This window comes from Notamacropus eugenii, chromosome 3, assembly GCF_028372415.1.
Source record: "Notamacropus eugenii isolate mMacEug1 chromosome 3, mMacEug1.pri_v2, whole genome shotgun sequence".
Taxonomy (NCBI): domain Eukaryota; kingdom Metazoa; phylum Chordata; class Mammalia; order Diprotodontia; family Macropodidae; genus Notamacropus; species Notamacropus eugenii.
Window position 1 is genome coordinate 418,900,260 of NC_092874.1, and position 12,019 is coordinate 418,912,278.

The 12,019-nt window shown below is 32.0% G+C and overlaps 1 long non-coding RNA gene across 1 annotated transcript in view; it reads right to left on the minus strand.

Moving 5' to 3' along the window:
* Nucleotides 1-11,047: 11,047 nt before the first annotated feature.
* The window catches only part of LOC140531737 (uncharacterized), a 47,444-nt gene continuing 46,472 nt past the window's right edge, over nucleotides 11,048-12,019 (minus strand). The window contains exon 3 of the long non-coding RNA XR_011976417.1: nucleotides 11,048-11,244. This is a non-coding gene — a long non-coding RNA (uncharacterized lncRNA). The remainder of the gene's footprint in view (nucleotides 11,245-12,019) is intronic.

Genomic DNA, 12,019 nt, shown 5'->3' on the forward strand with positions numbered 1-12,019 from the left:
ATACCTTGCCCCCAGTAGCTGGAACCTTTAGCCTTATAAAAATTATTGTATTATTTTCATTTGCTGCTGAATTGATGAATCTATGTTTTTCTGATCAGCTTCTCAACTCTTTAAGCAGTACCAAATAGTTCTGATGATCATGACTTTGTACTATACTTTAAAATCTATCATTTGCCTCCTTTCCCTTCCACTTTTTTGTTACTTCTCTTGAGATTTTTACTTTGTTTTTCCTCCATATGAATTGCGTTACTATATTTCTAGCTCTATACTGTAATCTTTTGATAGTTTGATTGCCATGACACTGGATTTATAAATTAATTTAGTCAGGAGCAACTTGGTGGTACGATGGATAGACCACTGACCCTAGAGTCAGGAGGAACCAAGTTCAAATCTGACCTCAGACATTTGACACTTACTAAATGTGTGACATTGGGCAAGTCACTTAACCCTTTTACCTCTTAAAAAAACAAATTAATTTAATCATTATTTTTGTTATTATATTCAAATTTCAAAAAGAAGTGTTATATTTGTAATTATTCAGGTCTCTTTTTTTCTCCTTTTATTATGATTTTCAATTCCAAACTTTCTTCTTCCCTCTAATCCCTCAAATGTCAATTGAAAAGATAAGAAATATGATATGCATTATCACATATGAAGTTATATTAGCCACGTTACAAAAAAGCAAGAAAAATAAAGAAAAGGTATAACATTCAGCTCTCTACCTGGTGATGGATAGCACCTAAAATCATGAGTCTTTTGGAACTGTGCTGGATCATTGTACTGATGAGACTTACTATTTCTTATTACAATATTATTTCTTTAAATTATTGTTGTTACTATATATTGTTCTTCCAGTTCTGCTCACTTCACTTTGCATCAGTTTATAAAAGTTTTCCCAGTTTTTTTTGAAAAATCCCTTCATCCTTTCTTTTAAAAAGTATTTATTTTGAGGATTCTTTTCTTTATATATTTAGTTCCAAATTCACTCCCTCCCTTCCACCCCTCCTTTGCCCATTGAGAAGGCACACAATATGACATCATGTTGTGTATATGCAAGTAGACTTGCAAATATTTTATGCTCTCTGCAGTTGTTTTAATTGGAATTTCTAATTTTTAACACTTTTGCTGGGTTTTATTGTTAGTACAGAGAAATCATGATGACATGAATTTATTTTTTATCCTGCAAGTTTGTTAAAGTTGCTAGTTGTTTAGACCATTTTAGTTGACTCTAAATCCTCTAAGTATACCACTTACAAAAGTGATTATTTTAATTTCTCCTTTATTTCCTCAATTATTTATTTTCATTCTTACTGCTACAGCTAGTACTTCCAGTGCAATGTTGAATAATGTTGAATAATAATGGTATTAATGAACATCTTTTATTTATCCTTGATCTTATTGGAAAGGCTTCTAATGTATCCTCAGTATAAATAATGCTATTTTTTTATTTTAGAGATATATTACTTTTCATTCTTAAAAAAGTCTCATTTATGCCTATGCTTTTAATAGGAATGGGAATTATATTTTGATTTTGTTATTTTTACTATAACATATGCTTATAGTTTTCCTAATATTAAACTAGCCATGCATTTCTGGTATAAATCAAGCATGATGATTGTGTAAAATCTTCTTAATAAGTTGCTGTAATATCTTTGCTTTTGTTTAGTTTTTTTTCTTCTAATTTTCATTAATATTCACCATGGAAATCAGTCCTTAGTTTTCTTTCTGTTTTTGCCCTGTATGATTTAGGTATCAAAACCATATTTCTAACAGAGAATGATTTTGTAGGGATTCTTCTTTACCCATTTTTTTCAAATTGTTTTTCACAATATTTGAACTTTTTTTTTTTTTTAATGTTTGGAAGAATTTATCTATAACTCCCTCTGATCCTGTTTCCCCCCTTAGGGACCTAATTTGTGGCTTATTCATTTTTTTCTAAGATAAAGATATCTTATCATTTTATTTCATTTCCTGGTAATCTAGGAAACATATAGTTTTATAAATATGTATCCAGTTAACTCAGATATTCACTTTTATTGGCATATAGATAGGTAAAATATCACCTACTAATAGGTTTAATGTCATTTTCATTGACTGTTCATTCATCTTTTCATTTTTGATAAGGGAAATTTTGTTTTCTTCCTTCTTTTTCTTAATTAAATGTACCAATGATTTATCTTTTTTTCTGTATTTTTTAATATAACCATATCCTGGTCTTGTTTTAGGCTAAGGTTTATTAATCTTTCATTGTATCCATTTTTGCTCTATTCTTGATTTAAGCACAGAGTTATATATTTCTCATAAATACTGCTTTCTCTGCATCACATAAATTTTGCTATGATGTTCCTTTGTTTTCATTAATTTAATAAAAATATTGATTGTTTCTATCATTTGTTTTGTGACCTGTTCACATTATTTGGCATTAGATTATTTAGTTCCCAATTAATTTTAATTTATTCTTTTAAAAGACTTTTATTGAAATCAATTTTATACTGCATGATAATCTTTTAAAAATGCATTCAAGATGTCTGAATTTCTGCATTTCTTTGCGATCTTTTTATGCTATGATGATCACAATTCTTGTGAAATTGCAGAATAGAATTGAAACAAAAATATACTCCCTTCCCTTACCTTTCAATAGTCTGCAGAGCTCTGGTATATGTAAATTTCTATAATTCCATTCATCTCTTTAACTGCTTTTTTTGTTTATCATTCCATTTATCTAGGTCTGAGAGTTGTAAATTGAGGTAATACACCAGGATAGGTTTATCATGTTTTCTCTCATAATTCATTTAACATTTCCATCAAGAATATGGAAGCTATATTTTTCCATTTGGTATATAGATAGATAGATAGATAGACAGACAGGTAGATAGATAGATAATTAGCTAGATCATAGGTAGATATTTACACATATATATGCATATGTATATACATATATGCACACATATACATACACACACATATAGATACATACACATATGTATATATATATACTGTTGTCAATTCATTGTTTTTGGTACATGTAGCAATATACAGTTTCCCTGAACATCTCTTTTAAGTAAGTCTATTTTTATTTTGTTTGGTTTGAGATCATAATCACTCATCCTATCTTCTTTATTTCAGCTGAAGCATAATGAAATGAATTCTTCTTCAACCCCTTATTTTAACTTTGTGGGGTCTTTTCTGTTTCAAGAATGTCCCTTGTAAACTACTTACTGTTGAATTCTATTTGCTAATGCAATCTATTATACTCCTTCATTTTATGAATAAATTTATCCCATTCACATTTACTATTATCATTATGTACTTCCCTCCAACATATATTCATATATACATATATATGTGTGTGTATGTAAACACACAGATATATACATATACACATATATGTGTATAAATATATGTATATAGTATGTGCATGTACATATGTATATATATACACACGTATATGCAATTTATCCTTCTCATGTTTTTACCCTGTTCTCTTCTCAAAAGTCTGTTTTGCTTCTTATCACTACTTCCTCTGTCTATCCTCCTTCTAACTAGCTCTACCAATCTTTATCTTAGCCCTGTGCCTTCATACTTCCCAACTGGGTAAGATAAATTTCTACACTCAATTGTGCGTGTATGTAAAGAAGAAGAAATATTACATGTGGGGGGAACCATCCCTAAAATACAAACATACATACATATAATATATACATATATTCATATATGTGTGTATATATGTGTATATGTACATATATATATTCATCAATTCATTCATTCATTCATACATGTGTGTATATATATATATATATATATATACACCTTTTGTACCAATTCAAATGAGAGTGAGGTTCAAGTATTGCCCACTTATCCCTTTCCCCCCTCCATTGTACAAATTACTTCTTGTGTGCCTCTTTCATGTGAGATAATTTTCTGCACTCTTCATTTCTCTTCACCCTTCTCCCAATGCATCTCTCTTTCTCACCTTTTTATTTTATTTTTATTTTGAGATCATTCCTATATAATAGACTCATACCTATGACTCCTGTATTAGTATATGTCTCTGATCTAATGATGGTAAAATTCTTAGGTATTATATGTATTATCTTCTCACTTAGGAATATAATTAGTATAGCCTTATCACATCCTTTATGATTTTTCAATCATGTTGGTTTTTTTTTTTAATGATTTTCTTGAGTCTTGTGTTTGAATTTCAAAATTACTATTCAGTTCTGGCCTTTTCATCAAGAATACTTTAAAATTCCCATTTTTCCCTACAGTATTTTACTCAGTTTTGCTGCATAAGCTATTCTTATTGTAATGCTAGCTCCTTTGTCTTTCAGAAAGTCATATTCCACTCCTTTGGATAGTAGCTCCTAAAACTTGTATGAAACTGATTCTGGTTCCATGGTATTTGGATTATTTCTTTATGACTACTTGTCGTATTTCTCCTTGATCTGGGACTTCTGGAAATTCTCTATAACATTCCTGACAGTTTTCATTTGGGAATATATTGCAGGAGATGATCAATGATTCTTTCAATTTCTACTTTGTTCTCTTGTTCTCTGATATCTGGGCTGCTTACCTTTATAATTTCTTGAAATAAGATGTATAGTTTCTTTTTATTTGAACATGATTTTCAGGTAGATCAATAATTCTTTACTTATTTATCCTTTATCTATTTTCTAGGTGACTTTTTTTCCTATGAGAGATGACATATTTTCTTCTAACATTTCAGTCTTCTGAATTTGTTTTACTTTTTTATTGATGACTCTTAAAGTTGTTAGTTTCCAAATGACTTATTCTGATTTTTAAGGAGTCATTTTTTTTTATTTTGTGCCTCTTTTGCTGTTTTTAATTCACATTTCATAATTTTCTTTTATTGCTCTCATTTCTTCTCCAACGTTTCCTCTGTCACTCTTACTTGATTTTTAGAATCACTTTGGTTTTTTTTAAAAAAAATCTCTAGGATTCTTAATGAATTTGGGTCCAATCTACATTTTTTTATTTGAGTATTTGTTTGTAGATACATTCATGATAATCTTCTGAATTTGTATCTCAAGCTTCCATGTCACCATAGCAACTTTTTATGTGCCTGTACTTTTTCTATTCTTTTCTCATTTTTTCAGTCTGTTTCTGGATATTGGACTTCATGTTAGAGTTGGATTCTGCTCTGGTGGAGAAGTCTGGCCTCAGCCTCTTTTGTTATGTCATGTTGCTTTTACAACTAGGTCAGAAGGCTTATAAGTCATTTGGGCTTCCAAGGTGGTTTAACCCAGTGAGAATTCTGGTCATTGCTCTCCTCATCTACGTGCTAGTTCTTATGCATATAGGGTTCCTCCTTCCTCACAACTCCTCCTCCCTCAACAACTGGAACTCTGATTCTCTAAATAGTTGTCAAATGACACCTTATCCATCACCAGTGATAACACAAGTGTCACCTGAAATCTCTTTCTGATCAAATATTCTATCTCTTTATTATCTATGGCCAATGTACAATACTGACTCTGCAATTGTTATTGCTACTGCTTCCAAAGCCCATAAACTATGCTGCTTCTGCCAGTACCCAATTAAGAGTCTTCATAGCTCTCTTATTGTCTCTCTAAGCTGCATTGGGCTAGAAAAAAAATGACTCACCGTGACTTTACGCTGGTTTTCCTACTCGGTATTTGGTTTGGTGTACTTTTTAACATTGTTTAGAAGAGCATGTAAAGAAAATTTAGGGGGGGAAAATATTTGTTTTCCTCCATCATCATGGCTTAGTTTTTCCCAGCTCTCTCTTGATTTCTGTAGTGTTTTGTAGTTTTTTATTCTTGTGTGGGATTCATATGAAAACTTTCAAACATTCATAATTTTCTAACTATTTTGAATGTGGCATATTTGCCTTTTTTCTTGTTAGATTTTGTTGTTAACATAAATATAATAAAATGTTTGTGTTTTAGTGCATTTATTTCATATCTTGATTATTTTATATCTTATATATCATTATATAATGTCCTGAAGCAATTAATAGTTTATTTTGCTGTTTATTATTTATATTCATCACATTTGCTTAAATCTTTAAAAGATTCTATAAGTAAACAATAATCCCTCCTTCAAAAAGTGATAATCTGGAGTTTCATTCCTGATTTTGAAATACCAACAAAAAATCCCATCTTTGACTGTAAGTTTTCTCTTATCCCTTCTCATTCTGATGCCTTCCCTCTGTTGATTATCTCCTTTTGATCCTTTATATAGCTTCTTTATGCAGAACTGTATATTTGTCTCTCCTATTAAATTGTGAGCTTCATCTGAGCATGGAATGCGTTTTTTGTCTTGGTGTATCCCCAGTGCCTGGCACATAGTAGGTAATAGATAAATGTTGGTTTATTCATTTGATTGAGAGGGAGACTAAAGCACTACAGGCACAAGTCATCTTTTGATCTTATCTTGTAATTTGAAGTTATATTTGTGGAAAAGAAAAGCAGATTTGAAAAACAAATAATAAATAAATGGTACTGAGGAAAAACTGCCTTGGGCTGGAAAAAAATGACTCACTGACTTTACGCTGGTTTTCCCACTTAGTATTTGGTTTGATATTGTTTTTTAACTTTGTTTAGAGGAGTATGTAGTGAAAGTGTTGTGTGTGTGTGTGTGGGGGGGTAATATTCATTTTACTCCATCATTGTGGCTTCATTCTTCCCAAGTCTCTCTGGATTTCTATAAATAAAGTGATAAAATTGCTCAAAATTTTATGACAGTCATGATTTACAAAAGTAAACCATAATGGCAAAAAAGCTTCATGATTTCTAAAAGAAAAAAAAAACTACACTTTTGAGAAGGGATGGGGTGAAAGGAGAGAAAGAATAGAATAAACAGAGGGGGAAACAGGATGGAGAAAAATGCAGTTAGCAATTGTAACTGTGAAATAAATAAAGCACATTTCTCTGATAAAGGTCGCATTTCTCAAACATAGAAAGAACGGAGTCAAATTTATAAGAATAAGAGCAATTCCTCAATTGATAAATGATCAAAAGATATGAACAGATGCCAGATGAAATAATCAAAGCTATCTAAAATGAAAAAACAAAATACTCTCACTATTGATTGGAGAAACGCAAATTAAAATGATTCTGAAGTACTACTTCATACCTACTAGATTGGCTAATGGGACAGAAAAGGAAAATGACAAATGGTAGAGGGTATGTAGGGGAAATGAGAAATTAATGTACTGTTGGAATTGTGACCTGATTTAACCATTCTCTAGAGCAATTTGGAACTATGTCCGAAGGGCTATAAAACCATGCATATTCTTTGACCTAATAATACCACTACTAGGTCTATAGCCAAAAAAGAGATTAAAGGAAAAGTACCTAAGTGTACAATAATATTTATTGTAGTTCTTTTCTGGGGTCAAAGAATCAGAAATTGAGGGGATGTCCATCAATTTGGGAATGGAATGCAATTATGATGGAATACTATTGTACTATAAGAAATGATGAGCGGGATGCTCTCAGAAAAACCTGGAAAGACTTGCATAGGGTGAAGCAAAGTGAACTGTAATGAGTGAGATGATCAACTGCAAATGATTTAACTATTTTCAGTAATGCAATAAGCCAAGACAACAAGGAAGGATTTTTGATGAAAAATGCAATACATCCCCAGAGAAAGAACTAATGGTGTCTGAATTCAGATTGAAACATGCTTTTTTTTTTTTACTTTATTTTTCTTGAACTGTTCTCTATATCATGAGTAATATGGAAATATGTCTGTATGACCACACAGGTATAATCTATACCAAATTGCTTGCCTTTTCAATGAGAGGTGGGCTGGGGAAAGAGAAGGGAAGAGAAAATAAAATACAAAGCAAAGAAAGGGAAACAAAGTTCTCCACAATCAATAATTAATAAATTTATAATGTATAAAATGTAATGAAAAAATAACCTAATAGACCTAGAAAAGTATTTTCTAGAATGCTAGAATCTGTAGGTTGTGAAAACCCTTAAAGATCATTTAGTACAATTCATATCTGAAGAAGAATGTTCTCTCCAGCACACCATCTTCGACATGTAGTCATCCATTTATGGACCCTGAGTAAAAAGGAATTCACCAACATCATGGCCCATTGCACTCAGGGATAGTTCAAATAATTAGGCAATTTGTACTCACTTTAAACCTATGGATCTGCCTCCACAATGTTTGCCTATCACTACTAATTCTGTTTTCTGGAATTAAAAAGAACAATGACTATCTTTCAAATATTTTAAGAGAGTTATTAAACTTAAACTCCTCATAAATACTCTCTTTTTTAGGCTAAATGTCTTTCATTTCTTTAAACAGTTTTTATGTAGCTTGATCTTCATCTGTGCCCCATACTGAATATGATATGCCAGATATGGTCTGACCAAGGCAGAGTAAAGAGACATCATTGTCTTCTTTGACATTTTAAAAAAATATAACCTGCATGTCTACATATTACTTAATCTCTATATATCATTGTATGTTTGACTATACTCATATGGTTAATAATAAAAACTTTAATTTTAATTCAAGGAGGTAACATGTCTTTAGCAGTACTGTCAAGACTTGATGAGCTAACTGATGATCAGAATTCAATAATGTAATGATGGATGCCATTACCCCGTTTTCTAACTCCAAATGTTTTCATAGGTTTTCCCAAGTGTTAGAAAATATCTGCTTCCTCCTCTCTGCCTCCTACTCCTATGGCTTCCACCAAAACACATGCTAATATTTTACCTCTTGCACAAAGGCTTTCCCACTCTTTCTTAAACTTAGTGTCTTCCTTTTAGAGACTAGACTCAATTTATTCTGTTTGTATAAGACATCCAATGTATTTTGGTTTGTACGGAGTTTGGTAATTGTTTCCCCATTAGGCTGTGAGCCCTTTGAAAGTAGGGACTACAGACTATTTTGGTTATAATGTTGAGCTTATGTCATCGAGTCAACACGTATTTATTAATCATATTTATTATTTATGTAAATGCATCTTGGTAGCACAGTAATTAGACTGTTGGACCTGGAGAAAGGAAAGACTCATCTTCCTGCGTTCAAATCTGGCCTCAGACACTTACTACCTGTGTGATCCTGGACAATTCAGGTAATCCTGTTTGCCTCAGTTCCTCATCTGTAAAATGAACTAGAGGGGGAAATAAAACTTGACTGAAATGAAATGACAGAACTAAAAAATTACTTATGAAGGAGTGGAATCACTTATTGTATCACTGTCATCCTGATCTTCTATGAGATTGCTGGTAGAAGTTTTGCCTGCCTTTCATTCAGTCCACTGATCACTAAGGTTTTGGAAATGTTGAGAGTTTGCCTCCATGCCTTCCCCAGTCTATTTTTTCTCCTTCTACCACTCATTGAGAATATATATATATATATATATATACACACACATATATACGTATATATACACATACACACACATATGTGTAATATGTGTGTATGTATATGTATACACATACATACATGCATACATATATATGTAAACACACATACAGATAAGAATTCTAACACATAATCTTTCAAATTTCTCTTATTTCCTTCGATAAGTTTCTTTCATTTTACAGTTGATTAGGAGAGATTCAGACAGCAATCTCTAAAAGAGAGAAATTGGTACAAAAGTTCTTAGCAGTTTCAAACTCCCATAGCATTTCTCTCTCAGTCTTCCTTGTGACTGGGCAGATGGTCTTTTTCTCACTGTGCATTTAAGCTGCTTATATCTCCTTGACTCTCTTTGTATCAATTTCCTGGAGTGTTAAGAATTTAAATTTCCTGAAGGTATCCAGAACATTTTAAGGCACTAGGAATGGAGATCTCTATTTACTTCCTTTGATCTGTAGAAGGAGAAAGGTCTTTTATTCCCCCAGCATAAACAACTAATCAAAAAACATTTTTAAGTACCTAGTATGTGTGAAGTACTGTGCTAACCACTGAGGATAAAATGCAAAATGTAAACAGTTTCTCACCTCAAGGGCTTTCAGCAGATCTACCTTGTACTTATATGAGTATATACAGAATATACACTAAAAGAACATACTGTACTATGGAGAGAATGGTCTCAAGTAGCGGGTGGGTCAGAAAAAGGTCCACCTAGAAAATGGTGCCTGAGGGAAGTTTAAAATGAAACCAAACATTCCAAAAAGTGGAGGTAAGGGTTCAGAGGATGAAGTATAATTTCTTTTGAACTTGGTAACACAACTTCCAATATTTACTTTCAGTTCCAATAAAAATTCCAAATGGAATCCTACGTGATGCTAGAAACATACCTTGGTAAGACACTCTAGTTCACAAAATCTCATTTATCTCTTAGATACAGAAACATACATGGTTGGCTATTACTTGAATCCTAACCTCCCTTGATTGCACTTGGGAGACCATGAAAAACTATAATAATTAGAATCATATTCTTGAAAAGTCATTATTTTCCCAGAGTATATTTCACACTATTGTCATAAACTGATCACTTTATATAGAATTTTGTGTTAATCATAGGCAAACCTGATGGGGGAGAAAGAAGGGAAATGTCACATTGCAAGTGGATGGCTAACATAAATATCAAGGAAAACTGAAATCATTTGTGTAGTGTGGTGTCATAAATGAGACATCAGGCTTGAGATCAGAAAGACATGAATCCAAATCCTGTCTTTACCACGTACTGTGACTTGGACAAATCTCTTAATTCCTTTGGACAACGGTTTCTACACTGTAAAATTATCAGACTTTACTAGATGATTTCTAAGGTTTCTTATTGGTCTGAAGTTCTCATGGTGTGCCATTCAATGACCAACAGTGTTCAAGGAAGTTTATCACTCAGACAAATTGGTCATACCCGTGTTGAAAGACTCACACCAATAAATTATGCATCCTTCAAGTACTGGACTCAGATCAGACTAATCATCTGTATCACATTTTAGAATCACAACAAATTTGTTGCAGATGAACCATCTCCCTCTGCCTCCCCACACATACTTAAAAATGACTATTTTTGTTTCTTTTAATGTATTTTCTTTTTTAATATATGGAGTAAAACAACTATTTTCATTACAGTATAATTAAAAAGATTATTGCATGTGAAACTGTAAATTTATGATGTAAATCTTGCTTTTCTTTTAAAACATATAATAAGTGTATCATGTAAATTTATGTTTTTCTTCCCTTCTCCTCCTCAGTTTTCTTCAATGTGACTCCAATGACAGCTTACAGTCTTTTTTACCAAGGCTCATTCAGTGAAGTTAGAATTCTCCTCATGTTCTAAGGTATAAAATAAAAATTGAAAAATAACTCAAATCCTCAGTTTCTTTACCAGCTAAATGGGCATAATAATTCATACTACCTTGAAGAACTATTTGTAAATAGTTAAAGTTCTTTATACTTTTGAATTCTGAATATGTCTTGGACAGAACTAAATCAATTACCAGTCTCCATTATTGTTTCTTCAGGATTTGGAGAGGCACAATTATCATTGTCAAGCATTCCTTTACATAGCAGAAATTAACTTCTGAAGTCTCAATACCTTTTCTCTAACGTCATTAGAGTTTTCCCTGATACATTTCTAATCCATAATTTTGAAGGTAGGAAGATGACAGGTTGGCCTTGGCAGGAAGACCTAGTTGTAAGTCTTGGTATGTGTCCATGAGCAAATCATTAAATGTCTCAGTGGCTTAGACAACTGTCTAAGTCTCAGTTAATGATGAATTAAAGATCTATCTCACTGTACTAACTCTCCTGTCTATACCACGACCTTGTTCCATCAATCATTTTAACTTTCTTTCATCTTCAATCATTCCTTCTTTACAGGTTTCTTCCTCTGCACTTATAAGTATGCTCTGATCTCAGCTATCATTGAGAGGAAATACACACACACAAACTCACACACACACACAAACATGCATACATCAGTACATCATTTCCATAGTGGGAACTGCTGATACTAATAATCATAGTTCTAGACTGAAAAAAAACCTTTCAGGACAATATTAGATTCTATCACTCTAGCTAAATTCTTGTTTGTATTATCTATTGACAT